This window comes from Lycorma delicatula, chromosome 4 (assembly GCF_047948215.1).
Source record: "Lycorma delicatula isolate Av1 chromosome 4, ASM4794821v1, whole genome shotgun sequence".
Taxonomy (NCBI): domain Eukaryota; kingdom Metazoa; phylum Arthropoda; class Insecta; order Hemiptera; family Fulgoridae; genus Lycorma; species Lycorma delicatula.
Window position 1 is genome coordinate 168598170 of NC_134458.1, and position 27638 is coordinate 168625807.

The following is a 27638-nucleotide window of genomic DNA, read 5'->3' on the forward strand; positions in this document are numbered from 1 at the left end:
GGAATGCAAGCATTGGAAAAGGCAAGGAAGGAAATATAGTGGGTGAATACGGGCTGGGCAAAAGGAATGAAAAAGGGGACCGACTTATAGAGTTTTGCACGAAGTATAATTTGGTAATTGCCAACACCCAATTTAAAAATCATAATAGAAGAATATACACTTGGAAAAAGCCAGGCGATACTGCAAGGCATCAAATAGATTATATCATGGTTAAGCAAAGATTTAGAAATCAACTCGTTGACTGCAAAACTTACCCTGGAGCAGACATTGATAGCGACCATAATTTGGTGATAATGAAATGTAGATTGGGGTTTAAAAACCTGAAGAAAAGTTGTCAGATGAATCGGTGGAATTTAGAGAAGCTTGAGGAAGAGGAAGTAAAGAAGATTTTTGAGGAGGACATCGCAAGAGATCTGAGTAAAAAAGGTAAGGTAGAAAATGTAGAAGAAGAATAGGAGAGTGTTAAAAAGGAAATTCTTAAATCAGCAGAAGAAAACTTAGGCAGAATAAAGAGAACTAGTAGAAAACCTTGGGTTTCAGACGATATATTGCAGCTGATGGATGAACGTAGAAAATATACAGATGCTAGTGATGAAAAAAGTAAAAGGAACTATCGGCAATTAAGAAATGCTATAAACAGGAAGTGCAAACTGGCGAAAGAAGAGTGGATTAAAGAAAAGTGTTCAGAAGTGGAAAGAGAAATGAACATTGGTAAAATTGACGGAGCATACAGGAAAGTTAAGGAAAATTTTGGGGTACATAAATTAAAATCTAATAATGTGTTAAACAAAGATGGTACACCAATATATAATACGAAGGGTAAAGTCGATAGATGGGTGGAATATATTGAAGAGTTATACGGAGGAAATGAATTAGAAAATGGTGTTATAGAGGAAGAAGAGGAAGTTGAGGAGGATGAAATGGGAGAAACAATACTGAGATCTGAATTTAAGAGAGCATTAAAAGATTTAAATGGCAGAAAGGCTCCTGGAATAGACAGATTACCTGTAGAATTACTGCGCAGTGCAGTTGAGGAAGCGATTGATAGATTATACAAACTGGTGTGTAATATTTATGAAAAAGGGGAATTTCCGTCAGACTTCAAAAAAAGTGTTATAGTCATGATACCAAAGAAAGCAGGGGCAGATAAATGTGAAGAATACAGAACAATTAGTTTAACTAGTCATGCATCAAAAATCTTAACTAGAATTCTATACAGAAGAATTGAGAGGAGAGTGGAGGAAGTGTTAGGAGAAGACCAATTTGGTTTCAGGAAAAGTATAGGGACAAGGGAAGCAATTTTAGGACTCAGATTAATAGTAGAAGGAAGATTAAAGAAAAACAAACCGACATACTTGGCGATTATAGACCTAGAAAAGGCATTCGATAACGTAGACTGGAAAAAATGTTCAGCATTTAAAAAAAATTAGGGTTCAAATACAGAGATAGAAGAACAATTGCTAACATGTACAGGAACCAAACAGCAACAGTAACAATTGAAGAACATAAGAAAGAAGCTGTAATAAGAAAGGGAGTTCGACAAGGATGTTCCCTATCTCCGTTACTTTTTAATCTTTCCATGGAACTAGCAGTTAATAATGTTAAAGAACAGTTTAGATTCGGAGTAACAGTACAAGGTGAAATGATAAAGATGCTACGATTTGCTGATGATATAGTAATTCTAGCCGAAAGTAAAAAGGATTTAGAAGAAACAATGAACGGCATAGATGAAGTCCTACGCAAGAACTATCGCATGAAAATAAACAAGAAGAAAACAAAAGTAATGAAATGTACGAGAAATAACAAAGATGGACCACTGAATGTGAAAATAGGAGGAGAAAAGATTATGGAGGTAGTAGAATTTTGTTATTTGAGAAGTAGAATTGCTAAAGATGGACGAAGCAGGAGCGATATAAATTGCTGAATAGCACAAGCTAATTGAACCTTCAGTAAGAAATATAATTTGTTTACATCAAAAATTATATTAAATGTCAGGAAAAGATTTTTGAAAGTGTATGTTTGGAGTGTCACTTTATATGGAAGTGAAACTTGGACGATCGGAGTATCTGAGAAGAAAAGATTAGAAGCTTTTCAAATGCGGTGCTATAGGAGAATGTTAAAAATCAGACGGGTGGATAAAGTGACAAATGAAGAGGTATTGCGGCAAATAGATGAAGAAAGAAGCATTTGGAAAAATATAGTTAAAAGAAGAGACAGACTTATAGGCCACATACTAAGGCATCCTGGAATAGTCGCTTTAATATTGGAAGGACAGGTAGAAGGGGAAAATTGTGTAGGCAGGCCACATTTGGAATATGTAAAACAAATTGTTAGGGATGTAGGATGTAGAGGGTATACTGAAATGAAAAGACTAGCACTAGATAGGGAATCTTGGAGAGCTGCATCAGACCAGTCAAATGACTGAAGACAAAAAAAAAAATAAAAAATAAAAGGAACAGTGTTCAATTATATTTGTATTTCTGATTTAATAAAGAGTAGAGAAGCTGAAATCCTTACTTATTATCACTTTTTAAAATTTTTTATGATTATGTGTTAAAAGACATTTTTTTACAATGTATGTTATTTTATTTTATTTTTTTTAACAACGGTAAATAGGGTTCTGATCCTTTAATTTCTAATTTTATAATTTAATAGCTTCTGCCAGTCAAACCATATAACTTAATATATAGTAAATAAGATGGTAAACTGCACTCTTACAATCCTGTAGTTCTGCAATGCCTTGAACGTCTCTTGAAATCAAATTTATTAAGATGGAAAGCGAAACATTAAACCAAGTTCAGTGAACTTGTTGCCTAGAGATAACTGAAGATGTAAATAATGCTTATTACACTTCACTCCATAACATTGATCATTTTTGTAGATAATAATGTAGTACAGGACGCCAAGGCTTTTTAAGGGGTTTAACTAAGTAAATGTCTATCCCCGTGGCAGAGTGGTGGCATATCTCTGCTTTTTACCCGAAGGTCCTGGGTTTCAATCTCATCCATGGCATGTTTCTTATACTACAAAAATTTCATTTCCAATTCTCATGCACAAGCTTCAAGCTTTGTAGTGAAATCAAGGAAAAGAAAAAAAATGTTTATACCATTTAAAAAAAAAAGAAATGGTTATTTTGTTATGTTATAGACATTTTTGACTATTCAAAAAAAAAATATTTGCGCTTTACAATTAAATTCACTTGTTTTAAGCGGTTGATGTCGTTGTTTTTATTATTGATTATTGGATTTATTTGGTCACATGCCAATAAATTATCCATGTATTGTCGGATACTTTTTTTTTTTTTATTTATCTTTTGGTTAGATTGATTAGAAGTCGGAGATAGTCTGAATTTACTCAGTATATACCTCACCCACTAGGTTGGCTTTTTGTTTGACTCTGTACAGTAGAGTCTTTGGATAGTCAACAGCAACAAAAGTTCTTTGCTAAATTCCAATAAAGAATTGGTTGCTCTGCAGACTGCTAGAAGTTACCCAGCTTTACGGTGGCGTGGCTAAAAAAAGTAAGGGTGGCTGAGTAAATTTTCATGGGATTTGTTTAAGGAAAAAGGAACTACAGAATGAGGAAAGGGTAGTAGGGAACTGGAAAGAGGAGAAAAATTATTTTTGTTGTACGAGGTGTGGCCCAAGTAAATAATGAGACTAGTGCTGTAAAATATTTTATTTTAAATTTATACATGTTTAGTTATTATCCTCTTCAATAGGCATCCCTCCTCTATCTCTACAACGCTCTATGTCAATTTTCCATTGTTTAAAACAGTGCTGTAAATCTTCTTCTTTGAGCGCTTTAATGATGCGTTCTGCTTTTTCTTTCACAGCTTCAGTGGTCTGAAATTTTGTTCCTTTTAATGCAGATTTGACTTTGAGGAACAGATAAAAGTCACATCGTGTCAGGTCAGGCAAATAAGGCGGATGGTCTAACACTGGATTGTTATACTTGGCTAGAAACGTCTTGACAGACAATACAGTGTGAGCCGGTGCGTTGTCCTGATGAAGAACCCGTGACTTATTTTTCCACAATTCGGGTTGTTATTGTCTTAATTTTTCACAGAGTTGAGCAAGGACCTTGAATAAAGACAAGAATAGTTAACCGACGATCAGATTACCAATTTTTTCAATATTTTTATCCGTTTTTGACGTGTAAGGGCGACCTGGATGAACATCATCTTCAATGTTTTCCTGGCCATCTTGGAAACACTTAAACTACTCAAAAATCAGCGCATGTGACAAATATTCATTGCCGTATACTGTTTTTTAATAGAAGATAAGTTTCAGTAGCGGTTTTTCCAAATTTCATATGAAATTTCATGACAATTCTTTCGTGTAATGAAACACTTATTATTCTTTCAGCAGTACAAAAAAAAAACATTTTATCCAAATGAAGGCCACAGCCAGACTAATATGTCTACAGAAATTGGAGTGACAACAATCGAAAGAAAATGCTTCACACTACACAGCTGTCAGTCATGTGAATTTGGCGCATACACAGTTCTTTTGTAGCAGCATTAGTATTATTATTTAATAGCCTTATATTTTGGTTGTATTTATGAGTATTTTGAGATTATATAATATGATTTTTCTTCTTTACTCAATCGCAGTTTGTTGATTGGTCTTGCACACTCTCAAGTAAGTTATTAATACAGTGTGAATAGTACAACTTGGGATCTGTTGTGTACTTTATATTATTAAAAGAATCCTTGCAACAAAAAAATATTTACGTCATTAATCGTTAATTTGTTTTTTTGTATAATTTATTGTTGTCACACCATTTGAGCTGGTATTTAAGAAGAAAGCAAGTTTAGATTAGTAAATAAAAATAACTGACTGACACTTTCTCTTCTTTCTTGTTTATCTTTTACTGAAGGTAATTTCTATTTAGAATATGCCCAATAAAGCTATTTCCTTCTTCCATATTTTCATCAGATTTTCTGCTTCTCACATTTTTCTCAACTACTTCCGATTCCTATATCATTTACTTGGAGTATCATGTATACATTATACTATATGAAGGTGTTTACTAATTTTATTCCTTATAAATTTTAAATATTGTGCTAATTTTTTTTATTTGACAAGATTTTTTTATTAGTTTTTCATAGTTTGTAGTTTTGTGACGCTTCATCCACCAATCTTGCTTTTGTAATTTATCTCCATAATCGTATTTCAAAATTATCCAAGTACTTTTCTTCCTTCTTCTGACTGTTCACTCTATATAAAGCGTACTCTATTAGCTGCTACTACTACTTTTATCTGTTTAGCCTTCTGAACCGCCGTAAGTTATTACTTCAGTGGATGAATGCGGATGATATGTATGAATGCAAATGAAGTGTAGTCTAGTACAGTCTCAGGTCAACCATTACTGTGGCGTGTAATTAGTTGAAACCGGAATGCCAATTACCGGTGGATACACAGGTATCCACGATCTAGTATTCAAATCTGTATAAAAGTAGTTACTTTTATACGGTTCAAATCCTAGCCTTAGAACTCTCAACTTTGAAATCAGCTGATTTGCAATGATGAAGAGTTAACTGCTAGACAAACCCGATGAGTTCTATAAAGCTATACTACATAAAGCATACTCTATATAAAGCATTTGGAAAATCTGTCATCACATCAATTGGAATCCTTCTTGCTGTCAATTGTCCTTTTACTTTTTTATTTCTATGTAATTATTTTGTAATTACTTCATGTTTCTAGCTTTATTAGAAAAATATTTTAAGACAGGAAAGGGTTTGTTGTAATCATTTCTACAATGTTGGTTTTTTTTAAACGACGGGTGAGAATTAACATAGGATTGCCATGATAACTTGCATTGTATTCTTTGAAAGACACTGGCGATTGGTAAATCCGATGGACTCTATTACTGTTTTCCCAAGATATTTTCTTTGCTTTTTGACTTAAATTCTACATTTATTTTAATGTTTTAGTGAGTTATGCTAGTGAGCTTTAGTTAGTGTATGCTAGTGAGTTAGCGTGATTTAAAAAAAATTACTAATTTTTTGTGTAATAGTTTGTTTTACAACAATTACCGACCAATAAAATCTATTTACTCATTTTAATTAGTCAGAAACTGTTTATCTTCAGATTTTCTTATTGTTCCTTTTTTTATTCTTTTTTGCTGTTGGTGTTGTTTTTTTATAATTAAATATTATATATGTTCTTTATAATTAATATTTAGTTCTGTCTAAAAATGATGAACTCTACTTGTATACTATTTTTGAAGAATTTTATATTTATAGATTGACATTAATAAAACTTAATTATTAATATAACAACCTGTTTTTCATTAAAAAAAATATTTTTTTGTAAGTGAATTGGCTGGCTTTGGCTGTTCATATCTGTGAAATAGTAATTATTATTTATTTACTTACGTAAAAAAAAAATTAAACTAAAAAAAGAATTAATGTAAAAACATTATGAAATCAAAAAAAAATTAAAAAAAGAAAAAGATATAAAGGTACAATGAACCTGACATGATGTATGCATAAAATAAATTTTTACTGAATTACTGTAAGATATTTTGAAATTTATTAGAATAACTATGTCTGATATAATACACATAATGAGCGCATATAAATTAGAATAATGATGGTTTTTGCCATCTCTCAGTGATACCAATATGAATCACCGTTGTAATCTGTGAATCCATTTGCTTATCGGTTGAATTATGTTTCCAAATGTAGCAAGTTTATAACTAATGGGATGAAGAGCATCATTTAATATTGTTAAAGTTACCTTGATTAGTATTTGTTAAATAATAGTTGTTATAGTAATTTTATCTGTTAACACAGGATGTATTTATTGATATGTTTACTGAGATTAGATTGATTATTTTTATGGTATATTTTTTTAATAATATATATATATATTTTTTTTTTTTGCAAGTAACATGCTTAACTCAGTTGTCAAGTTATACTGTGACTATTACAATACAATAAATAAAGGTGACATGATCAGCCGCATCCGGCTTAACTTATCTGGTTTCATATTATCAGGGCGATTTAAAAACACCTATATTACAAAGTAGTGCTTCTGTTAATATGAATCCTGATAAAGTAACTGTAAATAACACATGCTTTACTATTTTATTTTTTGTTACTAAGCGGTTATTGTTTTCTAATTAACGTGTATGTATTTTTTTTTTTTTTTATTTATGAAAAGGTTTCAGTTCTTCTGAATGTTTGAAATCTGTTCGTGGAACACGAGGTAAACTGATTTAATAAGTATACCTGTGATGTTTAGTAGTGTAGTAAATGGTTTTCAGATTAATTTTAGTTTCTTTTACATTTGAACTCATTTGATCGGTCGTTCCTTCTGTTTAAAATGTATTAATGTAACGTAAGAATTATAAGATGATTGATTGTAGAATTGTAAATGTTTTTTTAAGATTGATTGAAGCTGTGCATACTGTGTGCCACAAAAATGATGCTATGTTCTAACAATTGTATATTTGTTAAAAAAAATTAAAGTAATTATTTGAAAGAATGAAAATGCTGATGGTATCTAATTATTTCTTTGCAAAACAAAAATCGGTCGAGTTAACATTTAAATAGTTTTGTAAACTTATTTGTTTATACCAGGAGTTTCAATACGATTAAATTATAAGAAATATTTTTTTATGCGTGCGTGTTTTGGAATCTTTTAAGCGACAATAATTTCATTATATTATTTTATATTATAATTAAAATGCTTTGGATGCTTGTAATAGAGTATTGAAGGAAATAAATAAATAACATATCTAAAAAGGTGATTGATTTGTTTTACTGAAAGTACAGCCTTAACTAGTTCAGGTACATAAATTACTTAACGATCCTACTACTGATTTATTATTATCCATCAGTAATTGTTACTGGGTGTCGATCTTAGTTGATATATAAATAAATAAAATGTACCCTAGAATAAATGTATGTCTATTTTTCTTTAATCGGCAATAATTAAACATTAGTAACCCATTACTTAACCTAGGATATTAAACGTAAGTTATTTAATATGTTTTGTGCAAAAGTAATGTAGGTTTGGTAGTAGTTTAATTTTTATTGTATTATTTTTTTTTAAAGAAAGATATCGTAGTTGAACAGTAGCTTCATATTTTGTGAAACACATTTAGCTAAAAAAAAAAAATATATATGTATAAATTAATATAAGGAAACTTTTATCCTTGTGGCTGGATGCAGTAAAGAATTTTCAGAGGGGGATTTGAAAATTATAATTAACCACACCTGTGAGATAGATTGAAAACAATAATAATTTTAGATTCCTAGACACTGGTTCTTGTTTTATCTGTTAGATTGAATTAGAAATAATTTCTAGCCGTTTGAAAATTATTATAATTGCATTAAATTGGTGTTTTTTTGTTAATTATTTTTCAAGATGTTTTTAATTCATCATGTGTTAATAATTAATCACGTAAAAAAAAAATAAAAACCCTTTTTTTATTATAATTTTATTTAAATATATTTAAATAAGTCATTTTATTGCAATATAAGGGTTGAAGATTAGTAAGACTACAAGTGCTGCTCGAGCATTACGTGTGAGTACTAACATAAAATATTTATTAATGTATAAAATGTTGTTAGTTAATTTTGATGTGCTGCTTGATGTTTATTTTTTTTAATTTATATAAATTTTTTCATTCGTATATATATATATATATATTTTTTATTATAGACTCATTTGTTTTATGTATATACAATTTTTTTTTTATCAGTCATGTTACATTGTATGTACATTCATATGTTTGTTATAGGTTAGATACATATAGTTTATATAAATTTTATATATATATATATAATATTTTTATATTTATTTAAAGCTATTTGTATTGTTTCATCATTGTTTGTTGTTAATTTTATAATGTTCATGTCAGCTTAGATGTTAGAACCTATTTCCTGTTAGAATTTACATATAGTTACAACGCATGGCTGACTTAATTCGAGCTATTTCTTTATTTAAAAAAACATTTATTTTTTATTTAATACTCTGTAAAATGTTCTGGTAATCTTTATGATAATCGGTACCATTTGTAAATTTGTGTACACCATACTGCCAATTAATTTATCTCCTAAAATTTATATTATTTATTGTAAAATATAAATTAGATATGCTAACCGAATGTAATATGCAAAAATTTAAAAATACCGCCCGTTTTTTTCGGCAGTTAAAGCTAATGGATCTCTCTTGCATGGTATCTATTTGAATTTATAATAATATTGTTATGCCCGCACTTCTTTGTGTGTAACCTGTTTGAAATATAAATAATTTCAAGTTAGATATCAGGCAAAAGATTTACTGATTATCAGATTGAATAATTTCAAGTTAGATATCACGCAAAAGATTTACTGATTATCAGATTGACAAAACTAGCGGAGGCCTATGCAAAAAATAAGCTGTAAAATATGTATTAATTAACAATACTCATTAATTATCTATTATTGATATGTATCGATAAGCTATTGAGTTTTTCCAATTATCTTAACATGTCAAAGTATAAAAATAAAAATGTTGTTGGGAGCTGGAACAAGTACCAATATTTCTGATGGTAGCGTTAGAAAAAAATTGGTTATATGTGTCAAAAATTATATTAATTTGTATTAGTTACACATTTAAAGTGAAATTGTACTTCATTATTTACCTGCTTGAAGAATTTTTGTCAAATGGAAAACAGATGTTCATTCCTGTCCCTTTATTTTTAATGGCTATGTTACCGAAAGTTTAGACTAAGATAATATTGATAAACTGTAATTTTGTAGCGATCGATATTTTATAGATATTATTGTTGTAACTAAGAGTGGTGTGTCAAAACATCCTTATATACAAATCACTTATTTAGTCTCTATAATATTTCTTTTTTTTAAAATTTGTTTTTGTTTTGAAGTTTGATATTTGATTGTGTCTTGTTTTCAACCTGTCGTTGTTAGTATTATTAATTAAACTCTCAGCAAAAGGTTTGGATTACCTGTTTTGGAAATGTCATGTCAGTATCTTGTAAGCACAGTTAAATTTGGATGATGTGTTTTGAAGAAGCAGTATTTACTTAATTGTCTTTATAAAAGATCGGTTTTTAATTACTTAAATTTATCAGAATATTTTATAAACTTATCCTGAAGAAATAAAAGTCTAAAGTTAGTTAAAATGCCTATTTTTTTGTATATGTAAAGTCTAAATAAAATTACAGAACACAAAAAAATTTACTACAAGTTAAAACAAATTAAAAACTAGATACTTTTTGTGATTGATTATTACAGGTTTTAAGGAAGTTGAACTGTCAATAATAATGCGGAAAGTAATAACATTTAATGAATTATTTAAGACATTAATGAGATAAAACTCTTTAAAGAAAACCTTTGTCTTTTGTGATAAATATTTTAATTAAAAAAAAAATGTTTTAATTTGACTAAGATTACATATCTTTTGATTTTGTTAATTTTTCTAGATTTATAGTAAACATGCCCTAAACATAGCAAAATTCATAGATATGTGGATGTATTCATAAGTAATTAATTTGAAAGTGTTTTGTAATTATTTGAAATGTTTAAGCTATGGTATTTTTACAACACGACAATCTATCAGTACAGTTGTGAGCTAATAATTAAAAAAATCGAAATTAATAAATATACCAAAAATGCTTGTTTTCAGACTACATTCTGAAATGTGAAGTTATTAATTTGTTGTATGCCTTTTTAGAACTCAATTTTTAGTCGTAATTTTTTATATTTGTTGTTACTGGGAGATCAATGATGGAATGTTTATTATCGTCTTGAGTCGATCTTGTGTATTTGTTTATTCTTTTTAATTCCATTACTGTGTAGAATAGACCTTCTACCTTAATAATTTTTTCATTAGATTTAAATAGATTTTAATTCATATTCAACATTAGTGTTATTATGAATGCCTTAGCATGCTAAATATATATAATTTTCTTTTTGAATGCAGTGGTTTAGTGTTATATATTTTATACCATCTGTTTATTTCTTAAATTGATTTTTCTACTGCTTTTTTCATTTTTAAATTTAATCTTTTAAAAATATTTTTAAATGTTCAATTCAAATCTGTTAATTTTATTATTGTTGTCCAGACTTTTAAATAATACAAACTGCACAGATCAATAATATGAAATTTGTAGGTAAAAGTAATGTGTGGAATTATACTCGGTCTGAACATTAAAACATAGTTTGCATTATTGAAAAGTGAATGAAAGATTTTTCTAAAAATGAATCAGAAAATTCTACAAAAAATTTCATTACTGTACTTGGAACCAGATTATAAGAAATTTAAATGTATTATATTAATACATGTTTTATAATGTAAATAAATGTTTGATAATGTAAATAAAAGTTAGGACTTTATGGTCAATCTTGAGGTTCACTAAAGTATATCAATTGAATTCATGCTGGCTTCTTACTTTTATTTTATTTATTTTTTGTTAACTTTGGAATTTTGTTTCTTCTTATCAGATGTAAATTTTGTGGCCAAATTTTGTTAAAAATATTATTGCATATTTTAAAGAAGTTTGGTTATTTTATTATACATAGTTTTCCTGCCTTTTATCAACATATTCCAATGTTTTATAGATGTCCTAATGTAGCTTTAATTTTGTATATGTTTCTTTCTAAAGCTTTGGCAAGCTTTTGGTTCTTCAGTGATTGAATTTGGTGAAATGTGTGCACTGTTTATCCGATCTGCTGTAACAACTTTTTAATGTGTTCCATATTATAAAACAGTGAGATAGATAATGATTGCAGATCAAATCCAGTAGCAGAAGTATCTAATTAAATTTCACTAGCAAGCAGATGTTCCATCTTATTGCTGGTGGCCGTTGCAGTTCTTATCATTTCAGAACTGGAAGATCCTGTTTTCCTGGATTGCTTAATTATCAATCAAGAAATGGACAATTGGCCCCTCAACAGACCTGTTTTAGTTAAATTATTTACGTACGTTGTACTTGATCAATGTATGCTTTTTTCTGTTATCTATATTGCGGTTGGAACTGCTTTAATATAAACACAGCTTCAACAAAGAATCATGGGAATTATTCACAACTGCACTTTTTCCATTCTTCCACCATCTTCGTATGGTTAATCCTTACCAACATCACAGACGCCCATCCTTTTGGTTTGCAATGTAGTTCCTATGTGTTATCTGAGGAAGAATAAACACCCTCCAGCATGCTGCAGGAACTGATTGCACGTAAACACTGTATGTTCTGCATTGTTCTTTTCCCGACAATAGTCACACTTCGCAGAGGGTCTCTATGACCCATACCATAATTGGATCAACCTCACTGTTAAGCCTCATTTCACTATTCTTGCAGTCCAGCCATGTCTAGAGGTCTGGGATCAGCCTGTGGGTCCATCTATATAATTAGGTAAGCCTAATTATTAAAAATGTTAACTTCTGTAAGTCTCCCTTCGATTAGTAACCAGGTGTTTACCTTGAGAAATACATTCAAATGTGTGTTTGCATTTTGACTGTAGCAGATCAGAACGGTTTTTACACAAATCTGAAAATTTTACATTATCTGGTTAATAAATATGCCGCAATGTGTTTACCGTTCCTTTAATAACAAAGAAACTAAAAACCAACAGGTCCAGGCTGTCTCATTATACCTGTATTCATATTCAATTCAGTTTTATGTAACTTTTTGAACTACACAACTCTCAGCAATTTATTGGAAGTTTTTGTACCCCTTATTAATGATGAAATATTTTGGGTGTGTATTTTTTTGGGCAATTTTCTAATAGGTTGTTTTACAAACAATTAAAACCCATGATTTTTTTTCAATTATACACATGCAATAAGGTGTTAACATCATTCTACACTTTTCAAGAAAATAGCCATTAATGTGTCTTTCTTTTTCCTGTTTAGCCTCCGGTAATTACCGTTCAGATAATACTTAAGAGGATGATAAGTATGAGTGTAAATGAAGTGTAGTCTTGTACATTCTCAGTTCGACCATACCTGAGATGTGTGGTTAATTGAAACCCAACCACCAAAGAACACCGGTATCCACGATCTAGTATTCAAGTCCGTGTAAAAATAGCTGGCTTTACTAGGACTTGAACACTGGAACTCTCGACTTCCAAATCAGCTGATTTGGGAAGACGCGTTCACAACTAGACCAACCCAGTGGGTTAACATATATCATCTGGTTTCAGTTATGATGTTTTGTTTACTGATGTGGGCACAATAAAGAAACTGAAATAAATTCTTTTATTGAACCTTGGAATTTGTTAGTTGTAATAAAACCTCTATATTTACCATGGTCTAAAGAAGAATATGCTTACACGTTAGTTGGAATTACCAACAGTATTAGAAAAATGTTTTGATAAGTGCTTTCTTAAATTTTGATTACGTTAATGCATGCTTTTTATGTAATATTTTTTTAATTTTTTACAGGTGTATAGCCTTGTAAAACTAATCTAAATGTTCGAATGACAAATAAAATAATGCTAACTATATGTATTTAGGAAATAGAGAATATTTTGCAATGAAAAAACGTAATACTTTACGGAAAAGTTCAAAGTTTAAATTTTGATCAGGCTTGACATTCTTCTCCCACTGTAAAATTTGTCATATAAAATTCATTAACTGTAACCAACAGAATTTGCTCAGTAAATAAATAAATAATGAAAATCCAGAGATAATATTCATCTATTAAAAAATTAATACATATTATTGATTAGAGACATTGTGTATAAGCATTATTTTTTTGATTGAAATAGAACAATCGTTTTTGTTTTACATTATCTGTCTCAATCTTTATTATGGGCATGTTGCATGTAAAACATTTTGAGATGTATGAGGCACTTAGCTGCTTTCTTTGAGAGTGATGATGTTCATTATACAGGTAATTCTTGTTATGAATTTAGTCAAGGTATTAATTTATAGGACTAAATATCATCTGTATTTCAGTGGGCTTGGCATATCTATATGCAACAATATATTTAGTTCAGCAAAGAAGTAACTTTTAGGCCTATACTAACATTATTTTTTTATTAAATTTTTAACAAACTTAATTGGCAGTGGTATATTTTAAAATAAAAATATTGTAGTTAAACAACTAGGTTATGGTGAACCCTTAAATGTTTTCAACCCAATTCAAATGAAAATCCGTCCAAATGTAGAACGAGAGAAGGTGAAAGTTGAGGGTCCAGGTGTTTCTGGTTAAAGAGTTCCGGCATTAATACCAGCTGAATTTACAATTTATACAACTCAAGCTGGATATGGAGATCTTGAAGTGCAAGTTCTGGTAATTGTTCTTGAATTTGTTTTAAAAGATATTAAGTTTAGCTAATCTTTATAAAAAATGTTCAATAAGTGAAATTTGACCACATATTAAGTTTACTGATACTTTATATTAAAAGAATATTAAAAGAAGGATTTTTAAAGTAGTTTCAATGTAATGAAATGAAATTAAAAGGTAATCCATTTTTACATGTTTTGAATATTGTAATTTTGATTTTTATGTTTGAATAAAAGTAAAAGAAAACAGTATTTTACCACAAATTTTTATTTAGTATAAAACCTTTAATTGTGTAGTTTAAGCCATTAATTTCTGATTATGTAGAGAATATTTAAAGGTAGTAGGGAATACTGCATGCATTCAAACAGCCAAATAAACTAGTGTTTATGTCTAATAAATACAGTAAAAATAAACACAGTATCATCTTGCTACATAAATGCGAGATGAATTTGATATTTTTGTTATTGTAGTATCATCTGGAATTTGTAACACATCTGGAATTGTACTTTTTATTGTGTTGATACAGTGTATGCTACTACTAAAACTCAAACCTTGTGAGCCAAGTCTTTAAAAACATAACTAATATTAATGAATTATAACAGACAGCAATCTAGATGAGTCTGTATTCCAGAGAACTTCATATTTTATTGATTGAGCAAATTTTTTTTCAAAGAAGTCTGTGTTTTAGTACTTCACAAATTTCTTTTAGTTTAATGTTTGTTTTTCCAAAGTTATTTTATTTTTGAATTCTGAATGATATTTTATCTTTACGAAAATAAAAGTGAAGTATTTATTCTTTTAATTGAGGTGTTAGAGCTCTGTCTCCTTTATTGTAATGGGTAACAAGGACTTAGATCTTGTATTCTAACCTTCCTACTTCCATCAGCCCAATTTCCTTGAACAAATTTCTAGCTTATGTAAAAAATCATGATCTGAGGTTTTATGGCAAATTATTAAATTTTTGATAAGTCATGTTTATTTCATGTATAGTAGTACAGTTTCAGTTTATGTTGATGAAATGAGGATTTCTAAATCGAATAATAATTCTGAAAAGTTGTCATATCTTTTTTTTTTTTAAAGCAACTATAATTTGTGTTTAAGCAGAAGTAATTCTTAAAATAATAATGTTTGCTATTTATTACAGGGACCAGATGGATATCCACGTAAAGTAAGTTGTTGAAAGTGAAGATGGAAAATTTACAACAAGATATGTTCCAGATGATTGTGGGCGTTATCAGGTGACAGTAAAATATGGTGGAGAAGAGATTCCACAATCACCAGTGCAAGTCCAAGCTTTTACCACAGGCAGTGTATGTACTTTTATTAAACAACTTCTGTTTGGTATTTTTAGAAGATTGTTGGTTATTACAGTTACTATCTATTATATTTTAGCACCTTTTCAAATGGAAAACAGATGTATTGTTGCTGTTGTCAATTTAAATAGAGTAAAGCAAGTGAAGATACAGATTTTCTGTTACAATGCAGGTGTGAGGGAGACATAATGCTATGTAATTTGAAAAAGTGTTATTAACAACTTTAATAATTAAAAAAATATATAAAGCTTCATCATGCTGTTTAGGTAATTACAACTTGTTTGTTTGTTAGTTATTATAGCCAATGATTGTAATCTGTTCATTGGATCAAAAATGTGTTAAAAAATGACTAAAATGTGATTTTTTTAAAAAAATACTTAATTTACTTTATCTGTTTTAAAATCCTTTTTCTTAATGTAAACAGTTTTTTGTCTTCTCTGAAACTTATTAATATGATTCTATCATTATTTTAAAATGATGATGTAACATTACTTTTACTATTTTAGCTTCATTGGTTTTGTTTTCTTTGTTTGTTTTCTATTGGAATATTAAGTGATCTGGTTTGTGGATTAGGGTTGTTTATTTAGGCTTTAGGAAGTAATACTAGCTGTCACATTAATACAACTGATCTGTTAAAGTGATCAAAGATGATCAATCTAATTAGAAATAGCTACCAGTGTGCTGATCAAATGTATAAAAGCAATATTCCTTTACATAATTTGAGAACTTAATTTTTTTTGCAAAGGGATAAAAGGAATAGTAATTAATTATTTTTATTGAAATGATGTTCACAAATTAGATGAATTTTATATATATAAAAAAAAAATTAAGTATATTAATGTTGGACATTTCATTTTATATATTTTTTAAGTGAATATTTTTCTATTGTAGGCAGAAAAATGTAAAATAACAGAAGGTATTCAGAAGACAGTTGTGAGTGGAGAAGAGTATTGCATAACAGTTAATGCTAAGAATGCTGGTAGAGGGAACGTAACATGCAGAATACGTTCAACATCAGGAAGGTAAGTTCAATTTTATTATTTACTACACCGGTGAAATAATAAATAAAACTATAATAATTTTTTGTTATTAAATTTTGATTCGCTGATAAAATGTTTTATTAGGCTGGCGAATAAAATAATAATGATAATGATTTAACAGTGTTCCTGTCCCAGAGGTTAGTTTGGTTATAATCTTCCAAACTTTAATTTTAAACTGTTTACAGAATTATATTTAAATTAGTGTTTTGAATTAATTTTTTTTTTTGGTTGGGGAAAATGCTCAGCCTATGTTTATTGAAAAGTTAATGTAGTTATATCTGAATATTGAAATCAGAAAATCAACAGTATGGACTGTACTACGTTTGAGGCCAATATTCTTTGCATTGAATTATCTAGACAACTTATTTATCTGAATATAATGTATCTTTCTTATTTTTTTTAAAATGTGGTGTAAAGATTTTTTCAGCTGTCTAAAAATAACTGTGTAGTCATAGTTGTGTTTTAACTCTATATTAAAAAAAGAGATAGATCATTAAATGTAAAATTCAAAATCATGTTTTTAAGAGTCGAGTAAAAGTAAGATTGATTATGGAGAAAATATTTCTGATCTTGTTTTATCATCACCACATAAATTCACTGTGTTAAAATTAAGTACAAGAACAAATTGTAACTACAAACAACACAATCTGTTAATATTCTTGGCTAGTGTTTTAATACGATTAAATTTATTTTAACTAGAAGGTTTCTTACCAGTAACCGCATTTTGAAATCATTTAAGTGGAATTTTAACTGTTCTCTAATTGAATTTTTTCCTTGAAGACATGTGATATATATATCTTGTATATGCAATATCAAAAATATATTAATTAACAAGTCCAAAAATAGATTCAATTTTTAAACTTTTTTTATAATGCAATATTGAGAAAAATCATATTTCTTCAATTAAAGTAAAGTTGTTAATTTCAACAGTAACACTGCCTTATTTGGAGTAATATGTTGACTGCTGGCCGAAATTTGTAAAAGTTGTCCTGAAGATGATTTTATTTTTACTTTTTTTTTTGTTTTTGAGGTAAAATATTGCTTCCTGCTTTCTGATAGTACTACAATCTACTTCTTCGTAAATAAAATCATTCCAGATGTAAAAACATCTGAAAAAATAAGATAGTCAGAACATGGTGCTTGGTCCACCTCGTGTACTGACTTGACAACTTGTTATGTACAATATCCAATATTTAATGAGCAGTAAATATTTTAATTTAACTACTTCATTTACCTAACGATTCTTTGGATAATAATTTACTGTTATTACCATTGTAGTAGTGTTATTATAACTGGCTGAATATGCTGTCCTCAAAATGTCAGTTTTGAAAAAAAAACAATTTTTGTGGTAATCGTGTAATATTTAATTCCTCATCTAGCACTAATTATTCTTTCATCTAATTTTTTTGTTATTCTCACATCTAGTGCACTAAAAAAGCAAACAAAAGAGTAGCTTTTTATTTTGTTTTAATAGATTCACATTATATTACATTCTCTGATATAATACGTGTCCTGGAGGGTAGATAGTTTCTAATGTGGAACAAAAACAACTGTACTGTTGATTAAAGTAGGTTAGATTGAGGCATGTTTACAAGTGTGGAATTGACTAAACGGGTAGTTTTCCCTAGTAATAAAACATACTAGAGCTGACTAAATGCTGTGTATATTCTATAGCCAACATGCTAAGTTAGATAATATTGGCTCTACTAATTTTAATTATTTTGTGGAATGTCAGAAAGTACTTTCTTGTACAGCTCGTTTGTTGGTTGTACTATCTGTGTTAACATTTGTGTAAGTACTGACTGTGACTCCCACATTTTTTGTTAGATTTTTTTTTTATATCATTTTTGGGAGTTGATCATCTTTAATCATTAGAAAATGAAAATTATGAGAAGCGATGTATCATTTTTTTTAAGTTCAAGAAGTATTGAATAGTAAAATTCATTGTGAAGTAAAAAAAAGAGAATTGGATGTGTGTGAATGGATTTAGATATTTAACATAGGATGTACAAAAAAGAACAGTGAAGTTTTCTAATCGGAAACCAATTAAAAACTATTTTATATCTTGGAAAATTTTTCTCCTACTTTAGTAATGTTAATATGCAATTGTCACCATAACATTCTTCCTACTGGGAATCCTAGATATAGTTAAATGTATAGTAATTTTTAATGCGATGCCGTAAGGGAAGTGCTGTATAGTGACATATTATTTGATAATGGTGTAGTTTACAAACAAAAAATTAATAAAATGGAGAATACAGTCATTAAAATGGGAAAAATTAAATAAACCACGTTAATAGGAAGTTCAGGGTTTATGTTGTGGAACAGACTGGAAATTGTTCTGATGGAATTTGTGCTACAAAGGACAAATCTATATAATATATCATTCTTCTGTGTAGTGTTATAAACATATTATTGTGCGTTTCAAAATAAACATTAAATGATTTTAAAGAATGTATATCTATAGTAAAACCTTTTATCAATCTTTTGCCTTATGTTTATTTTATATATTTTTAAAGTTGCCTTTATTTTTGTAATTATTTTCAGATTGATTTATTCAGAATAATGCACTTTAAATCATCACATTAATTATTAATTTTTTTCAGTACTTTTAAAGATTTATTTTCTCAATCGATAATTATTTCAGTTTTCCATTTTTGATAAATCTTACTTTTCATAATTTTCATTTTAATTCTATTTTCTTGTTTGGGTTTCTTGCTTTGTGTATGAATTAGAAGCTTAGTTGAAAGAAAAAAAATGATTTTTTAAAAGGCAATTATTTGTAATGATGCATTTGGTTTAATTGCTCATTTGAACAAGATTTTTTGGACTTACGTTTTTTTCAAGAATTAGTCATTATAGACTAAAAAAATATTAAACAAAATGTTAATTTTTTTACATAAGTGAAGTATAATGATAACTAGTGGCTTCTTGCCGCTCGCATTGTTATTATTACAAAGTAATGTATATATTTAAAAAATCTGCTAACAACCTATTCCATTTACAACACGTCTTGCTCCCAATCTCCTTGTTTTTCTCTTTCCTTTCCTTTCCTACAAAAGTAAAATGCATGTTCAAAACCAATTTCCAGTTCATCCAGATGTTCTCACTGATCGGGTTGATTTTTTTTATTCTGCTTGGAATGGGCAACAGGTATGTCATCAAGCATTGACAGACCTTCAAAATGATTTTCCTGCGGTAATAACCTCGAAACATTCCTCAGTTATGTAATAAGTGAGGATTTTTTGAGGGATTCTCAGAAAGATTCAGTTTTGGGTCCGATAAAGCTTGATGATATTCTAAGCAGAATAAAAAAAACAGCCCGATCCATCCAGTAGAATACTCACACAGTCTGGAAATAAGTTTTCAGATCAACTTTTTTTAATGTATAAGATATGGATTTGCTAGGATCTCACTTGTCTGTATAAGGTATCCTCAAAAATGACATGATTTTTTTTAAAATAATAATTAATGAACATGGATATCTGCCATTTGCTTCAATGATCTCTATTTAGTCCATTTTATTGACATAATTAAACTTTTTCTATTTTGGTTTTACCCCTTTCTGAATAAATACACTTTTTATCTAAGCAGAGTAAGATCAGCAATGAGTAGTAGTCGGTAAGGTGATAAATTGTTTGATCCATCTTGATCAAAGGCAGTTCTTCTGCAAACTGATTGTCCTTTTCCTCTACCTTCCACATTTCTTTACTCTATTCTCTTCTTCCTTGAATAGTTATCGTGAGAAATGTATCGGCCACTATCTGCAGTATCGTGCTGGTCCTTTCTAGAAGCATCTGGTGAATGGCTGTTTTTTTTTATTAAGTAATCAGTGATGTATGTCCAGAGATTTTATTTCCTAGTCAGTAGATAGAACAGCCTAACTGTGATGTCTGACATCTATATTGGGTAAATTCATGCCTCCTTTGCTTTTGTAAAACTTTAATTCTAAAGGTTAGTGCGATAATTTTCCACTAACATTCATATTTTTTTTTTTAATCTTTGAATGAAACCTGAGTAGATTAAAAAAAAATTGCAAGAATTTTATTGAAGAAGAAAATTTACTGAGTTAAATGAGTCGGGTGGAAAATGATCGATCATCCCTTTCATTAATGTCTGTTTTCTCAGTGTTCTGTTTCTTATTCATCCCAGAATCTTTTTCATAGTACATGATTTGGATGTGGACTGTATTATACTAATCCATATCAGTTTTATTCATTTAGTTATAATGATATGCATGACTTTCCTCTCAGTCCTTGTGTCCACTGATTCCAGTGCCCGTATACAGAGTTCATATTTTTACACATGTTTAAAAAGTGCCATTCAATTCAGTTTAGGTGGATTTTAATTGAATTTAATCCCATTGCTGCTGAGGTTTAATTAATGGCATTGTTTTATATGGTTATCTGAGATCATACAGGACAAAATGATTAACTTTAATTGCCTCGAAATGTGTTTTAGACTGTCAAATATCACAATAAAAGAAAACAATAAAATATAGTGATTCTTTACACTGTATTCAAGATATAGAGTTTTTGAAGATTTTACCTTTTTTTGTAACATAATTAAGAATAAATGTCAGTGTTCAATTTTCATATGAAGTTGAATACAAATATTTTCTTAACTTTTATCTATTTCCTTTGATAATTTTATTTTGAGAATACATTCACATAATTTATATTCAAATTAAATTAAACTAAAAAAACAATTTTTTAATCTGCCACTGTTAATGACATCAGCATTATTATTTTAATTTTTTTTTATTGTCAAAATACATTGAATCTAATAGAAGAGAAAACACTTCTAATGTTAGTATTATATGTTTTTAATTGGCACATTTGTAAAGTGATAAGGTTTTATTATATCTTAGTATGCCTTTTACTCTTTAGTTTAAATGCTGAACTCCTTATATCTCTTAAATTCTCCCCTCTGCTGATTTTTCTAACAATTATTTGCTCCTTTTATTCTCTTTTGCACTTGTTAAGAATTCTCCTTGATAGTTGTTTCCAACTTTTATGTGTTGTATATATCTATTAGTTTTATGTGGTTGAATGCAGAACTGAAAAAAAACTTTGTTCAGATCACCAATTGGATTTGAGTGAGCTCATAACATATTTTATTGGTATTTCAACATAGTAATTTCTATTAGTATTTGCTGGTTTATTCAGTTATTGCAAATTTTTATGACTGCATCTTTTACAAAGTGAACAATATGTGTTCTTATGTTTTTCTACATATTTCTTTACTGTTTGCCTGTTTATAATACTTCCAAGTAATACTCATGTTCACACACACAAACCACACAAACAGTTTTAGTTAAATGCTTGTGTTAAAAAGGAGTTCTAAAAATACTATATTTCATGAAAGGAAACCATTAAAATAAATCTGATTTTTTAACATAAATTTATTGCTGTGAAATTACTTTGAACATTAAAAAATATTAAAACTATTAGTGTTAGAAATCATTAACGTAACAAAGTTGTTTTATCTGAAAATAATTTGTTCTATATTAAATGTTTTGCTCATTTATATTGGAATTTTTCCCCCCAGTGATTTTTCTTTAACTATTGATTTTATATCTAACAGTTGTAAGAATGATTGCACGATAATAATTTATAAATTAGATAATAATTAATTAATTATTAATTAGATAATTATCAGCAAAATATTTAAAACTGTAAACTTTTAAAATAACAAAGTTATTTTGAAATAATGCTACCCTGTAATAACCTAGATTCAAATGACACTAAACTGAATTTCAGAATAAATAATAATAATAATAAGTTAGATTGAATTGCCATTTTGTTTGTATTTATTTTCATGAAAGTCAGTTTCTGAACTATCTTTTATATCACCCTAGATATTATTTCTGATTTAAAATAAGATAAAATTGAGAGATAAAACTTCTCAAGATAATTATTTGCTTTAAGATATCGCTGAAGAAAACAATAGGGGCTAATTGAAGTGCAAGTTGAAATTTATATAGCAGAAAAATCTCTGTCATCAAAATATTCCCAGAAATTTTTTTTTTCTTTAATTATAAAGGTGCTTGTTGAAATCAGACATGATCATCAGGTTCTCTCCTTTTCGGCAAAAATTCTTGAAAACGATCTTGTACTTACCTGAACTGACCATTACAATTTCATCATCTTCATTCTGGCCAAAATATTATTTCGTTCTACAGATTCTCTTCTACATACATTGATGTTAGTGAAAAATTTGGCCTTAATAAATTCACTTTAGATTTTTAGTCCCCCTAGAATTTAAATATCATATGTAAATGTAAGTTTTTATGTTACATTTATTTTTTTCTAAATATAATTGCACCCCTAAAAATTAAAGTTTTATATGGCAAATAATACTGTTATTTATATCAGCCTGTGTGTACCGGCTTGTTATAGCCGATTTACCACACCTGTTCCTAAGTTTAAAACTGACTTTCACATAATATTTTTTTACATTAAAACCTTATTATATATTTCTGTTAAAATTTGTTTGTTATATTTTTTATACATACTTTTTTAACTTATTAAAAAGAATATATATTTTTAATTTTTGTTTATAAGTGACACACACCCTAGAGAGAATTATTTGCAATTTATATCACCATATAAGGGGGTTAATTTTTGTTAACTTTACAAAAAAATTTTTTTTTTAACTATCCAGTGTTTTTAATATATATATTTTTCATTAAAATAGAATTTTCTAGTTCAGTAATGATTTTTTTCTAAATTTCTGTTCATTTAAAAATCTTTTAAAAACTATTTTGTTTTATTTTTTACATGACTGCCCAAAAAGGAGTTTAATGTGTTTGGGGTGTATGTTCTTGTATGTATGTTTGTTCCACTATAGCAACTCAACAGCTGAACTGATTTAGATGTAGGACCCCACGTTGGAATCCTTATGTTACTGGGAATGTCATAAGCTATATAAAAATGTATATATATATATATATATATATTTTTTTTTTTTTTTCCTAAAGTCGATCTATCAAGACCCATATCACCTCTGTACTCTAATAATTATTGTATATATAAAATAGATTCAACTTTATCCACCCAAATACAGAATTGAATAAAATAAAGTGACACTCACCTTATTTTTCATACAATTTCTACAAAAGCTCTTCGTGGCAACCCACATCTTCAGTTGTAAATTTTTTTTTTTAGTAAAATATGTAGTGTTGAATTACATATGAAACTCAAAATTAAAGTATAATAAATTTAAATATATAAAAAATAAAATTTAATACAATACAATATATATATGTAGTAGTGAAGATTTGCCAGTTGAAGCACAAACTTTAATGAATTGAATTAATGAACTGTGAGCCTCTATCAATGTGTTAGCTGGGTTTGAACTGAATGATTTGAATCAATCGAACGAATAATATTACAAAAATGATAGAATTAAATTAAAATATAAAAGTAATATAAAATAAAATATAAATAAAATATAAATATTAACATAAAATAAAATAAAATAATATTAAATAAATTTAAAAAAATTATGTTAAATAATAATGGGCTTCCCACGGGGACTGCATGTGGAGTTGGAGTGGTAAGGTGATGCGAGCACCTCGTGCAACGCTAGACCAATCATATCATTAACTGGTAGCAAACAGGGTACCTTTTGGGATGTGCAATGGGATGCTCTTATAATATCTCTGCAAACAGTTGTCCCATTTTCAAAATTCAAACGGGGTATTTGTTAGTAGGTTAACTTTTGTTGAAGGCTAACTTTAGCACGCATCAGGCACACACTTGATCTAACAGATCATGATCATTCAGAAATATTGTTGTGTCTTTACAACCAATCTTCCAGTTTTCAAAATTCAAATAGGGTATTTGTTACACGACTGCCCAAAAAGGAGTGTAATATATTTAGGGTGTATGTATGTATGTTTGTTGCACTGTAGCAACTCAACGGCCGAACTGATTTAGATGTATGACTTTGGAATGGAATCCTTATATTACAGTATTATAGAGAGTGTCATAGGCCTTATAAATATGTGTATATATATATAAAAACTGGATTGTGGCAAGGAGACGGCCTCTCACCACTCCTTTTTAACTGCGCCCTTGAATTTGTCATGAGAAAATGGTATGAAATAAATCCCAAAAATATAAAAATGGGTACTAAGAAAAACTCCATCACACTAAATCGCCTGGGATTTGCAGATGACCTCGCTCTTTTAGCAAATAATATTCAAGAAGCCAAAACACAAATCAGGAGCCTTCAAAACCTAGCACAAAAGATAGGGCTTCATATCTTTCGAAAAAACTGAACTAATGGCCATAGATCCTCAGGTAATAGAGCACATTACGGTAAACAATCAGAAAATTAAAATAGTAAAACAATTTAAATATCTAGGGGAAATAATAACTTATAATTTAAATGAAAAAATGACATGGCAAAACAGGACAAATAAAATGATTAAATCCCAAAAATTAACTCGGTCAACATATAACAAAAAATGCCTTTCTGCTAAAACAAAACTTAAACATTATAAAACTGTAGTTCAGCCAGAAGTCACCTACGGAAGCGAGACCCTTTTCAAAATCACTCAGAAAAACCAAATTGAAAAAATTCTGAAAATAGAGAGGAGAATTGTCAGAACGTGTATCAATAAAAAACACCAAAAAGAAGGCCGATGGTGGATTGTGCCAAATGAGGCGGTGTATCGAGAAATAGAGCCTGTTACTGATACTATGCGGAAAAAAAGAATCTCTTTCTTTGGTCATCTCATAAGGACACCGGAAACAAGACCGTCAAGAAATATCATTGAAAAGCTCTGGTTCCAAAAGCTAGAAGTAGGATGGATCAAAGAAATTAGAGAAGATATGAAAGAATTGGGAATTTCCCTGACTGACCTACAGAATAAAACTGGAATAATTACAAAGCTAAAAGACAAAAGCATTAGATTTAAACAAAAGACAGACAAACAACAAAATACAACGAAGAGGGTGTTTACGGATGAAGAAAAGAAAGCAAGATCTGAACGGATGAAGAAATACTGGGCAGCTCGGAAGAGTAAAATAACACTTTTCTCAGAAAAGATCCAACTAAAATTGACTTAAGTGGTCCCATGTTGGCCGTAAAAGCATAATAATAATAATAATAATAATAATAATAATAATAATAATAATAATAATAATAATAATAATAATAATAATAATAATATATATATATATATATATGTTTAAATAATTTTTAAAAAAATTATAATATATACAAAATTGTTACCTGCATGTTCTTTAATTATCCTATAATAACCAGGAATGTTTGTCAGCAATGTTTTTTTTTGGCAGTCAGGGATTTTAATTTTTAATATTTATCTCTTGTTCAGGTGTGACTTCATAGGAAAAAGATTTATTATTTATCATTAGTAAGAGATCGAATTAAATTGTTTGTTGTAAATAAATGCCAGGAATATTCAAAAATGCTATTTAGTTATGTAGATTTTGTTAATGTTGAAACTGTTAGCATCTTTTCCAAGAAATTGTGGGTGAATTATTAGAGCCGTATTTCTTGTTCGTATATTAATAAGATTTACTTTAATTGTGTGGACTTTTCATATCCATGATTTACACTATGTTTTTACACAATAAATTAATTATAATTACTGAGAATAATGTATAAATAACTTAAGTATAAAATATATAGTAATATAGTGTTTTATCAATTATATTCGTTCCGTGCAGCTTTGATATATTCATGGAAAATTGGTCGAAAGATTTGTATGTGTCATGATCACTTTTATAGTGTTAAAAAAAATATATATATGTATGTATTCTTGTTACCAAAAAAAAAATTTTGTGACCTTGATACTGAAAAGTACCGCTGCAGTTTAAAACTTAGTAGTAAAATGGGTCACACTAAACTACACATCTAAACCGACATAATTTTTATATACATTTAAGTTAATTTTAATGATCTTTCATTCGGTTGAAAATATTTTATTAATGAAATTGAATAATGCAATGATGTTATCAACTGTGTTGTTGATAAATAAAGGCCATGCATCTTAATTCAACAATTTAAGTATTTATACAAGGTGGACTGGAATATGTCAAAAGCCGAGGTTTTGAAGATGACTTCCACTAAAGCCATAAGGGCTAAGAACAGAGGAGGCAGAGGGTGTCTTCCCCTATGGGGGTCAGTTCTGGTGTACAGAGTGAAGTTGTTAATTGTAAGTCTGAATATTTCACTAATAAGTTTGGCTTGGCATGCCTGTTTGTATAGTTTGTTTTTTGTTTTTGCTAGTTCTAGGTGATGAAAACAGAAAAATTACTTTTAAAGTACATGACTGTCACTTTCTATTTTACTCATGTTGATTATTTTTCCCTATGTCTAGCGTTTGTGATGGTGAATTCCATCAGTACAGAGGCCCAAGAGATAAAGAGTCATTCGTCATTTTTTGAAGAATGAAAGTGGAAGGCATCAGAAGCCATTCCAAGTTGGAAGTCTCCACCTTCTCTACAGCATTGTTGCCTTATTAAATCTAAAACAAATTATGCAGATGTATACATTACAATATTTAACAAGTAATCTTATTATTTCAAATTTATTATGTAAAATATTGTTATTTCATTTTTACATTTTATTGTGGTTCTATTCCTTGTGAACAGTGCCAAAAGTAGGTTATTAAAATTTTACAGAATATGCCTTTTTTATAATAATAATTTTCTACTCTTGAAACAATAGTAAAAATAGAAGAAAATTATATGCATAACACAGTAAAAACTACACAGAATTATATCTGTTTACTCCCAACTGATGTACCTCAAAAACTAGCATGATATATCAAAAAGTTGTCACTTGCAAATACTAGTAATCAAAACTCTGTGTACTGGTTGGCATGTTATCATAAAAGTTAAGTTTATTATAAAAACATGTTTTTAACACACTTCATCTTCCCTGTATGCCATTTAACATATATATACACAAATGCATCCACGAAAAGAGTAAAAATATTCAAAATTGTTTTTTTTTTTAGGATGATTTAGAAGACTAAATCATCCTAAAT

General features: G+C 28.7%; 1 long non-coding RNA gene across 1 annotated transcript in view; it reads left to right on the forward strand.

Moving 5' to 3' along the window:
• LOC142322968 (uncharacterized) overlaps positions 1-27079 on the forward strand; it is a 51193-nt gene extending 24114 nt beyond the window's left edge. Inside the window, exons 2-4 of the long non-coding RNA XR_012755980.1 lie at positions 15401-15566; positions 16461-16591; positions 26967-27079. This is a non-coding gene — a long non-coding RNA (uncharacterized LOC142322968). The remainder of the gene's footprint in view (positions 1-15400; positions 15567-16460; positions 16592-26966) is intronic.
• The last annotated feature ends 559 nt before the right edge of the window (positions 27080-27638 follow it).